Below are 11,908 nucleotides of genomic sequence, written 5' to 3' on the forward strand. Positions count from 1 at the left end.
TGCTGCAATATTTACTGAAAATTGAATAATGCAAAGTATACAAAGAAGTTGGTCACAATCATTATCAAGGTACTCCTCTAGTTTGAGCAGATAAATCTATTTCCTTGATTGTCCGGATTTCTTCCCAAAACTCATGTTGTTCTCTTCTATCTGATTTTGGAGTTGTCTGTGGAATTCAAGTTCATCAGCTTCTGAGAGATCTAACATTTCTTGCATTTCCAATAGAGTCTCATTGCTAGAGATACTCAACTGGTCCTCCAATCTAAAGAATCTTCTTACTCCCTTTTCATCCCTGAATTCCATCAGCCAATAGGACCTCAGATGCACTCTCTTTCCTGTGAAGGGAAATGACAGAGTTTTTGTTAGTGCATATTTTGCTCTATTACTCCTCAGTTCCTCAATATTCTTTAGAACTAATCTTCTTGCAGTCACATTGAATCCAAAGTTTTTTTTGAAAGATGAGTAGATCTTTATTAGAACAACTTGGCTTTCTAGAAGAATCCTGTGAAGTGGCCATATTATCTCTTTTCCTCCCTTGTATTTAAACACCAGCCTTTCAGGGAGATGTTTGTGAGCATCAATTCCTCTTACTTCTTCCAATTCATCTAAGTAGAGATTTATGTCAAAGAATTCCTTGATGTCACGGATGTATAACAAATCTCCCTTATTGACTGTAGATTGAGATTTGGTTAGGGTCTTGGATCTGAGAGTCACAGGCTTCACTTTCTTTCTTGCTCTTGTCTTTGTCTTATTAAAGATAGGGAAATTTTGCTCAAGAATTGGCAAAATATCCCAGTCTACTGGCTCATCCTTAGGAATAATGGGCTCACCATGAATGTTCCAAGTTGGATCCACCACCTTGAATTCTTCAAATACCACTGAGGGTTTTGATGTCTGAGTTGAAGTTGTAGCCTTTTTGGGAATGTAGTCTTCTATTTCCTCATCACTAAAGACTAATTTTCTTTTGGAGTGGAGCTTGTATCTGAATCTTCTTTTCTGTTGTGGTTCATCTTGCACTTTTTGATCTTGAGGTTCAGAAATTACAGATGGTTGTGCAGAAATCTCAGTTGTGGTCTTCACAGCTTGAAGTTTGGCTAAGATAACAGCTTGCTTCTTCTTTTGTTTGAGCTTCTTAGCATCCAGAGCAGCTTACTTCTTTTCTTGCCTTGTTCTTTCATTCTCTTCCTTTTTAGCTTCCAAAAATATAGGGTGTCCAGCCACCACACAAATTTCGTTACCATTTCTGTAAATCTTGGCTAATCTTCTTTTGAGAGCTGAATCTACTGGATCTTTGTAAGATGCAATTGACCTAGCCAACAGCTTCTTCTCATCTGGCCTAGGTGTCTCATACACAATATCCATAGGATTTTTATCTGAGAACTTTGAGTAGTTCCTTTTAGGCTTCATGATTAGATCTGCTTTTAGAGATTTGATGCAAGATGTTTGGCCTTTTTCCAGATAATTCATACTCATTTCATTCACGGAAATATTCTTGACTTGAGAGTGAAGAATGAATGTTTTATCTGGCTTCTGAATTGGTCCGAATTTTTGTTGAATTTCTGCATCTATTTTCCTCCATTTTTCTTTTAACTCCTTCTTAGATGCTGCTGCATCAATCTTTAGCAGTTTGTCATCTGTGTTTAGTTTTGCTGCTTCCAAATTTATTATGTCAATGTTGTCCATGGCTGGTGGCTTTATGAAAGCAATTACTGGCACAATTACTTTGCTGACTTGGATGTTTAGCACTTTTTACTCCCCCTCACTCCTTGATCCCTCTTGACTGATTGGGATAATAGCACTTTCTTTCTCTCTCTTTTTGTTATCAGCAAGTAGAGGAAGAGGTTTGTGTTGCCACTAGCTTTTGAAGCAAGTCGGTTTGCTGTGCTTGATGTAGATGAATAGTTGTTAGAGAAGCTTCCATAGCAGTCATCATTTTATCCAAGGAATCCACTTGAGTAGCAAGATCAGAGTTCTTCCTTAGTTGTCTCTTAATATCAATCATAGTTGCTTCTGGAAGTTTAGCATCCAATCTTTCAGAAATGTCCTTCTTCATTTGATCAACCTCATTTTTGATAGAAGTGACATCCTGACTGTGTTGAAAGCCTTGGATTTGTTGTAATTGAAGAGAAGCAAGGTGTGCTTGTAGGAGCTTCTTGGTGCTGGCATTTGTTGTTGATTGTAAAGCAAATTGTATCTGACTGATGAGTTGAATGGGGTGGTCTTGAAATAATGTTCATCACATTTCTTTGAAAATGCCCAAGATGGCATACCAGATCTGGAAATAGGGCCTATTTCTCCCCTATGTCCAGTGACTCATCTTCACTATCATCACCAAAGAATTCTTCTGATCCACCAGCTTCATAGTCTATGTCATCACCAGTTGTAGAAGGCATAGATGTGATGACATCCTTTGCTCTTTGCATGGACTGAGTGGTGTGCACCAAATTCAGCATCCTTTCTGCATTTTCATTACCCTGTCCAGCCAAAAGTTGATATGCTGGAACAGGATGAGTAAATGTCTCAGCATCCAAAGAGGTGGAATATATAACAGCTTGACTATGTTGAGATAGTTCCTCTCTGTTTGCTTCATTGACATTCATTGACTCACTAACAATGATGTCCACTCTTATTTCTCTTGTAACTCTATTTCTCTCATGATCTCTCTGTTCTTGCATCAAGGGATCCCCTTGGCTACCCACCCTCACACCTTCACCTTCACCATCTAAGTTGGGACTCCTCTCACTTACTTTTTCCGGTCCTGAAGAAATGGACTGCATTTTTTCACTCATTTTCTCTCCTTTTTCCTGGGAGCAACCCAGACTCTCACTCAATTCACTCCCTTCCCTCAGTCCTAAGAGTGATTGTACTACCACTAAGTCTTTTGCACTTGTAAGAATTGAAGAAATTTGAAGTTGTGCAGAGACACCCGACGGATGAGGAATATCCATCGGGATAGTATTATGGCTATCCGACGGATGACTGCTGTCAAGCTTATCCGTCGGGATACAATCACTACTCGACGGATGATGAATATCCATCGGGATAGAAGAATTGAATGAGTTTGGATTGGAGACTATTGTAGACTCTGTGCAGATTGATGAAAATTTAGGCACAAATGTCTCAACAGACGCAGAAAGAAATGGCAAGTGAGCCAACAAATCATCTAAAAGATGATGCTCACTTTCTTTGATTTTTGGCTTCTCCAAAAGAGTTAAAGATGGAGAATTTGGAAGTGATGTATTGATCATGTCAACATCCAGTGAGTGTGTGGGCGAGTTTGGTGTTTGAGGTGCTTCGATCACTAGAGATTTTGGCTGTGACTCCATATTTACTGGAGCCACATCAAACTGACTTTGAGAGGGTGCAGTGACTGAGTCTATTGCTTCAGTTTGCACTATGTATGCACCCTGTGTATCCCCAGTTGGTTTAGATTTCTTCTTTCTGGCATAAGTTTGGGATGAGCTAATATCCCTTACCCTCTTGGCCTGTGCTCTTTGCTGAGAGCGTTGTTCAATAGTCACATCATTTTGGAAGGATGCAACTAGTAATGAGTTTAAGTCCTTTTTAAGCACTGCAGTTTGTTGAGAAGCTGCAATATGGCTAGGCTGGAAAACACTCACCTCTCCAACCTTATTCTTAGGGCTTATTTGATTTTCACCCTGTCCCTCACCTTGCTTACCCTCCTTCACACCTCCCTCTTTGGTTTTAGTGGATTTTATAACTAGTTTCTTTTGTAAGAAACCAGAGAGGGCTTTCTTAGACTTGGATTTTGAAAGTTGTGGTTTAGTAGCTTGGGTAGGCATTTGTTGGGTCATTGACACATATGCCAATGCTACACTTGAAGGCAAAGAAGTGTGTGAGATTGGAAGAGTGGAGACAGTAGAACTTACCTCACTTACCTGAGGTCCCTCCATGATTGGAAAATAAAGGAGAGGCACCTCTTTGTGGTGGTTGGTCCAGTTGAGATCTTCAATAATCCTCCTTTCTTGAACCCAACAATTCAGCTTGTTGGTTGGGTTCTCAATTACAATGTTCTCAATGAGGTGGTTAGCAAGCATCATAAAAAATCTAGCATAGTAGACACTTTTACCTCTCTTATTCAGTTCTCCTAACTTATACCCTAACTCAAACAAGACCAAGTCACTAAAATTAAAGTACTTATCAGTAACTAGCATGTAAAGCATAGAAATGTTAACAGAATCAAAATTACTAATCTTACCAGAGAATATCTTAGTCACCACATCACATAAAAAGCTCCATTCTTTTCTAAGATCTAACCTCCTAATTTCATTTAACTTAGAAGTGGAAAGTGCATAGCCCATGGAATTTAGCATGTTCACTATATATGTGTCTGTGTGTGGAACAGTAGCAGTATTATCAGGAATTCTAAAGCATGCTTTGATAATGTCACTATTAATGCAAAACTGTTTACCTTTGAGAGTGAAAGTGATGGTCTTATCAGTAGAGTTGTATACTGCAGTTGTCCATATCTCCTCTACAACCTCACAGTAGATTGTGGGAGATTCCAACATCGCATAGTTGAGTTTACAGCTTTTAACAAAGTCCATCATTTTGTGGAACTCTCCAGACTGTTGAATCTCCTTGTTTACAAGAGCTGTGAAGTTGTTCTTTTCGTATATATATCCAGTTTAAGACATGATTTTGATGACTGGTGCCATTGTTAGAGACTGAGTAACTTGCAGAGAGAATATTTGCTTTGGAGAAGAAAGGAAGTTAGAGCAATTGAATAGAGAATGATAAAAGAGTAGAATAAAAATGAATTCCGCTTTTATACTATCTCAGAAATAAACTGACAAAAATAATAAAGAGAAATAAAGTAACCTATCAAAATAGCCCAAAATAGCCGTTTAAAAATAAATAAACTGTAAAAATTATGTCACTTATCTGTCATGTCATGCTTACAAACAGTAAGTATACTCGATGGATAATGTTCAGAGTTTTAACGGCTAGGATTGAGACGATTCGACGGATAAGGATAAATCAGTTATCCGTCGAGTTATAAAATACTCCTGCAAAATAATTGATTTTTATTAACAAATAGTATTCCGACGGATGATCAAACTCGATAGATAATGAGCATCCGTCGGGATGTAAATTTTGACTTAGCCAAAATTTCATCCATAAAAATCAATTAAGTTTCTGGCTGCACAACAACTTACAAAAATATCTGAAATGATTCAAGAATGATTAAACATACCTAACTCACTTACCAACCTTGAAAAGGTGGATTCATCAAGTGGCTTGGTAAATATGTCTGCAAGTTGCTTTTCACTTAGAACAAAATGAAGTTCCACAGTACCATTCATCACATGTTCCCTTATGAAGTGGTACTTGATGTCTATGTGCTTTGTTCTTGAATGTTGCACTGGATTTTCAGTGATGTCAATTGCACTTATGGTATCACAGAAAATGGAAATTTTATCCACTTGTAGACCATAGTCCAACAATTGGTTTTTCATCCACAAAATCTGTGCACAACAACTACCAGCAGCAATATATTCAGCTTCAGGTGTGGAAGTAGAAACTGAATTTTACTTTTTACTGAACCGGGACACAAGCTTGTTCCCTAAAAATTGACAGGTTCCTGTTGTGTTTTTTCTGTCTATTTTACAACCTGCATAATCTGCATCTGAATAACCAGTTAGATCAAAACCAGAATCTCTAGGGTACCAAATGCCAAGTTTTGGTGTTCCCTTGAGATATCTGAAAATTCTCTTGATAGCTACTAAGTGAGATTCTCTAGAATCAGCCTGATATCTAGCACAAAGAAAAGTAGCAAACATTATATCTGGCCTACTAGCTGTTAAGTATAGAAGTGAGCACAACCATGCCCCTGTAGCTTGAAATATCCACAGACTTTTCAGTGGTGTTTAATTCAAGCTTAGTTGCAGTGGCCATGTGAGTTTTTGCAGATGTGCAATCCATTAGATCAAACTTCTTTAAAAGATTATGAATGTATTTAGTTTGACTAATGAATATTCCATCACTAACTTGCTTAACTTGTAAACCAAGAAAGTAAGTTAGTTCTCCCATCATGCTCATTTCATACTTACTTTGCATTAATTTGGCAAACTTATTGTAAAATTTTTCATCTATAGAGCCAAATATAATATCATCTACATAGATTTGAACAAGTATACTAGAGCCAAACATTTTTAAAAAATAAAGTTTTATCAACAGTACCTCTTGTGAAGTGATTTTCCAAAACAAACTTTGATAAAGTGTCATACCAGGCTCCAAGTGCTTGCTTCAGTCTATAAAGTGCTTTCAAAAGATAGTAAACATATTCTGGAAAATTTGGATCTTCAAAACCAGGAGGCTGATTAACATAGACTTCCTCCTCCAAATCTCCATTCAGAAAAGCACTTTTGACATCCATTTGATAGACCTTGAAATTGGCATGAGCTGCATAGGCTAAGAAGATTCTGATGGCTTCAAGTCTTGCAACAGGAGCAAAGGTGTCATCAAAATCTATTCCTTCTTGTTGACAGTAGCCCTTAGCAACCAATCTAGCTTTGTTCCTTATTACTATATCATTTTCATCCATCTTGTTTCTAAATACCCACTTGGTGTCAATTGGATTCTTTTCTTTAGGTTTGGGTACCATCTTTCATACCTTGTTCCTTTCAAATTAGTATAGCTCATCCTGCATAGCTAAAATCCAATCAGGATCCAACAAAGCTTCTTCTACCTTCTTTGGTTCTTCCTTAGATAGGAAGCTACTGTACATACATTCTTCTTGAGTTGCTCTCCTTGTTTGAACTCTAGAATATGCATCACCAATGATGAGCAGTAAAGGGTGATCTTTAGTCCATTTTCTTTGTTGAGGTAGATTAGCTCTAGATGAAGAGGCCTCATTGTTGTCTTGATGTGTGACTGATTTTTGATTATTAGAAACTCCCCCCGATTTTGTGAATCTTTGATTTGAGAAAGGGGAACTTTCTGTAAGTGATCTATTCTGACTTTCAGCTTCTCTTAATGACCCGACGGATGATGCACTTTGTGTCCCGACGGATGAAGCTGATTGTCTCCCGATGGATAAGGAAGATTGTCTCCTGATGGATGAAGCATTTTGCAACTCTATAGATGTTGAATTATGTGCTTCATTAGTTGTAAATTTTTCTGCATTATCCTTATTCACTGTTTCTTGATCACTTTCATCATCACTGTCATCACTAACCATCTCCATATTATCAAACTTGAGGCTTTCATGGAAATCTCCATCTTGCAGTCCTTCAATCTTTTTGTCATCAAACACAACATGTATTGATTCCATAAAAATGTTGGTTCTTAGATTGTAGACCATATATGTCTTTCCCACAGCATATCCAACAAAAATTCTTTCATCTGCTTTAGCATCAAACTTCCCATGTTGATCAGTTTGATTCCTCAAGATAAAACATTTGCAGCCAAAGACATGAAGAAAATTCAGAGTTGGTTTCTTGTTCTTGAACAATTGGTAGGGTGTCATACACTTTGCTTGATTAATCAAAGAAATATTCTGAGTGTAGCAGGCAGTATTCACAGCTTCAGCCCAAAAATATGTTGGTAACTTTGATTCTTCAAGCATTATCCTTGCAGCTTCAATAAGAGATCTGTTCTTTCTTTCCACTACTCCATTTTGTTGTGAAGTCCTTGCTGCAGAAAACTCATGCATAATTCCATTCTCTTCATAAAATTATCTCATCATAGAATTCTTGAACTCAGTTCCATTATCACTCCTGATTCTTCTTACTTTAAAATCAGGATGATTGTTGACTTGCCTTATATATGATTGATAATGATTTCACTATCATCATCTTTAGACTTTAGGAAATATGTCCAAGAGAACTTTGAGAAATCATCCACAATTACTAGGAAAAATCTTTTCCTTAAAATGAACAACACATTGACTGGTCCAAATAAATCCATGTGTAGCAATTGCAAAGGTTCTTCAATTGTTGAATCAAGCTTCTTTCTGAATGATGTCTTAATCTGCTTTACTTTCTGACTGGAATCACACAATCCATCCTTAGAAAACTCCACTTGAGGAATGCCTCTAACCAGTTCTTTCTTGACAAGCTCATTCATGGTCTTAAATGGGATAACTTCTTGTGTCATAGCCAACTTTCATCTTGACTTGCTTTACTGAGAAGACAAGTGACAGATTCTGCATTAGATGAGTTGAAGTCAGCTAGATACACATTTCCTTTTCTCACTCCAGTGAGAACCACTTTGTTGCTTCTTTTGTTTGTCACAACACAGGCTTCTGAATTGAAGGTTACTGAATTGCCCTTATCACAAAGCTAGCTGATACTCAACAAATTATGCTTGAGACCATCCACTAGGGCAACTTCTTCAATGATGATATTGTCTTTTGAAATCAAGCCATATCCCACAGTATAACCCTTGTTGTCATCTCTAAAAGTAATACTTGGGTCAGTTCTTTCCTTAAACTCTGTGAGCGGGGTATAATCTCCAGTCATGTGCCTTGAACAACCACTATCCAGGTACCAAATATTCTTTCTGTTTCCCTGCACACATCAAAACCAAATCAAGTTGATTTTGGTACCTAAGTTTCCTTGGGTCCTGCCTTGTTAGCTTTCTTCTTTAGTTTCTTAGGTTTAATTTCATTTGACTTAGGAATTTCTGATTCATCCTTAGTCATTTGAGTTGGACCTTTGAAACCAGTCATTAAAACAGAATTATCATGCACATTTTGATTAACAGAAAAAGGCATGCTATTTGCAAACATGTTATTCCAGTAAGGCATGCTAAATGGCATTTGTGGCATACTAAATGCAACATAATAAGGATTAGGTGCAAATGGCATATTAGCAAATTGTGCATTTATATTCTGAGTAGACATAGCATTCATAGGCATGGTAGGCATAGCAGTCATGTTAGGAAAAGAGGGAGGCACAGACACAGGAGTAGGCATGGCAAGTTTGCAATTAACAGACAGGTGATTAACACTACCACACTTAACACAGATTTTTCTTGGTGTATATTTATCAGGTGTGTAGTTGTTATGCTTGTTAATTCATACTTTCCCATTTCTATTGTTTTTCTTTTTAGTTTCTGTTTTAAACTCAATCTTTTCTAATCTGTCATTCAATTGCTTGATGGACAGCTGACCAACATTAACTTTCTTCTCCTTCTTCACTTGACTTGATTCTCCTGAAACAAAGTTTTTGGAAACTGATCCATATTTTTCATTCAGCTTGGCAAGCTTAGCTTTGCTCACAGGTTTACTAATAGCCGACGGATGTGGCTCCTTGTCACTCGACGAATAATCCTTTTGATTATCCGACGGATGATTCTCATCATCCGTCGAGTCCACATCTGTCAACAAACCTTCAACCAGGTTGGATTCCAGTTTCTCCTTACTCTTTTTCCATGCTGCATCACAAAAGGACTCAATACCTTGAACTTTAGTGATTTGAGCATGGACATCTCTAGATGATTTCCATGCTTTAATCACTTCATGTTCTCGTTCAAGCTGCTTCTTTAAAATCTATTCTTTATTCAAGGACTCAGTTAATTCATCCTTAACAATCTTACATTCAATTCTCAAATTTTCAAATTCAATGATGTTGTGAATATGTTGTGAACTTGATGATTTCATTAACAAAACACCTTAGTAGATTTTACTTAGTGAAAAATGTAGCACTCGACGGATGACTCAATATAGTCCCGACGGATGATGATCGATTATCCATCGAGTGAGTAGTTTATGTAATAATGAGTCTGTAGCACATTTCTGCATACACCTTGTTTAGATTCTGTAGTAGCTCTCAAGTCTTGTTGACTTTAATTAGATATGCAGAATAGGTTGATTAATTGTACATAGAATATGTCTTGTAATTCTGTATAAATAAAATGAAATCAAGTGCCAGATTGCTACCCGACGGATAAACAACAATGCCACTCGACGGATGATCAACTAGGCAACCCAACGGATGATCATGTACCCGACGGATAATCAATTCAAACATCAGTTGACAGTGACAACACAGTCACATGCGTCGAGTGTATGCAAAAGGAATGTGGAAACCTATTCAACTGGGTTTTAGAGAACAAAGAAGCATTGTCATTTCCATGCTATTATGAAGATATTCAAAGATGCTGGAATAGAGTAATGAAGCAGCATAGTATTAGACTTGATAGGTTTTGTTTTATTATCTTGTCTTATTACTTTGTAATCTTGGTGATATATAAACCAAGAAGTAGCAAATTAAAACAACAAGAATACTAAGCAAGAAATTCTGAGAGAAACATTTGTAAACTGTATTTTTAGCATTTCTCTGAAAACTTAGTTGTTCATATTTATAAGCAGCTGTGAGCAAACCTTGCTACACAGAGTTCTCTTGATATAATATATATCTCTGGTGGATACATTCAAATCCACCAGAAAGTTTTTAAAGACTTGAGTTTTTAATTACTTGTATTTTGATTCATTCCAAGTTATCATTCCGCACTTTGCAAATCAATTCACACAGATATATATTTTAAGTTAGAACACTTTTAAAACCAAGAAAAAGTTTCAAAAATTTCATTCAACCCCCCTTCTGTAATTCTTGTTGCATTGTTAGGGACTAACAATTGGTATCAGAGCAAGCTCTTGATAAACAAAGAGTTTAAAGATCAAAACAAAACAGCAAGATGAACAAGAAGGATGGTGGAGTCAAGATTCCTTTTCTGGACAAAGATAATTACCATCACTGGAAGGTAAAGATGCATCTTCATTTACTTTCTCAAGATGAGGCCTATGTAGACTGCATAGAAAGAGACCCTCATGTACCAATGAGAGCTGCAACTGAAAATGAGCCATCAGTCCCCAAGCCAAGGCATGAATGGTCTGATCCTGATATTAAACAAGTCAGGAAAGATAAGAAGGCCATGAATATCCTGTTCAATGGAGTTGATGGTGACATGTTTGACAACATCATCAATTGCAAAACTGCCAAGGAAGTTTGGGTTACTATACAAATTATCTGTGATGGCACTGAGCAAGTAAGGGAAAATAAGATGCAGCTGCTCATTCAGCAATATGAGTATTTTCATAGTGAAGAAAGTGAGTCTCTTACTGACAGCTTTAGTAGGTTTCAAAAACTACTAAATGCTCTGAAGTTGCATGGAAGGTTCTATCAGACAAAAGACTCCAATCTTAAGTTTCTTAGATCTCTTCCAAAAGAATGGAAACTTATGACAGTCTCATTGAGAAACTCTCAAGATTATAAGGAATTTACTTTGAAGAGACTGTATGGCATCCTGAAAACTGATGAGCTTGAAATAGAGCAAGATGAGAGGATGGAGAGAGGAAAGAAGAAAGTAGGATCCATTGCACTAGTTGCTGAGTTAGAGAAAGAGAAGGAGATGAAGATGGAAGCTGTTAAATCAACTTCAAAGGTCTGTGAAAACAAGGGCAAGGGGCTGGCAGCAGAAAATGAAGATTCTTTGAGCCAAGATGACATGGAAGATATTGATGAATATCTAGCATTTATTTCCAGAAGATTTTTCAAGCTCAAGTTCAAGAAGAACTTTGGAGCAGCCAAGCCAAATAGAAACATGGTGGATAAATCTAAATTCAAATGTTTCAAATGTGGCTTGGCAGGGCACTTTGCCAGTGAGTGTAGAAAGTCAGATTCCAACAAAAAGAAGTTTGAGCCTGTGGATTATAAACAGAAATAGTTTGAGTTGCTCAAACAAAAGGAAAGGGCTTTCATTACACAAGAAAATGACTGGGCAGCAGATGGTCTGGATGAGGATGAGGATGTCAGCTATGTCAATCTAGCCCTAATGGCCAAGTCTGATGAAACAGAGACAAGTTCTTCAAGTAATCAGGTAATCACTACTAACCTTGCACATTTATCTAAAGCTGAGTGTAATGATGTTATAAATGACA

This window comes from Apium graveolens, chromosome 10 (genome assembly GCF_009905375.1).
Source record: "Apium graveolens cultivar Ventura chromosome 10, ASM990537v1, whole genome shotgun sequence".
Taxonomy (NCBI): domain Eukaryota; kingdom Viridiplantae; phylum Streptophyta; class Magnoliopsida; order Apiales; family Apiaceae; genus Apium; species Apium graveolens.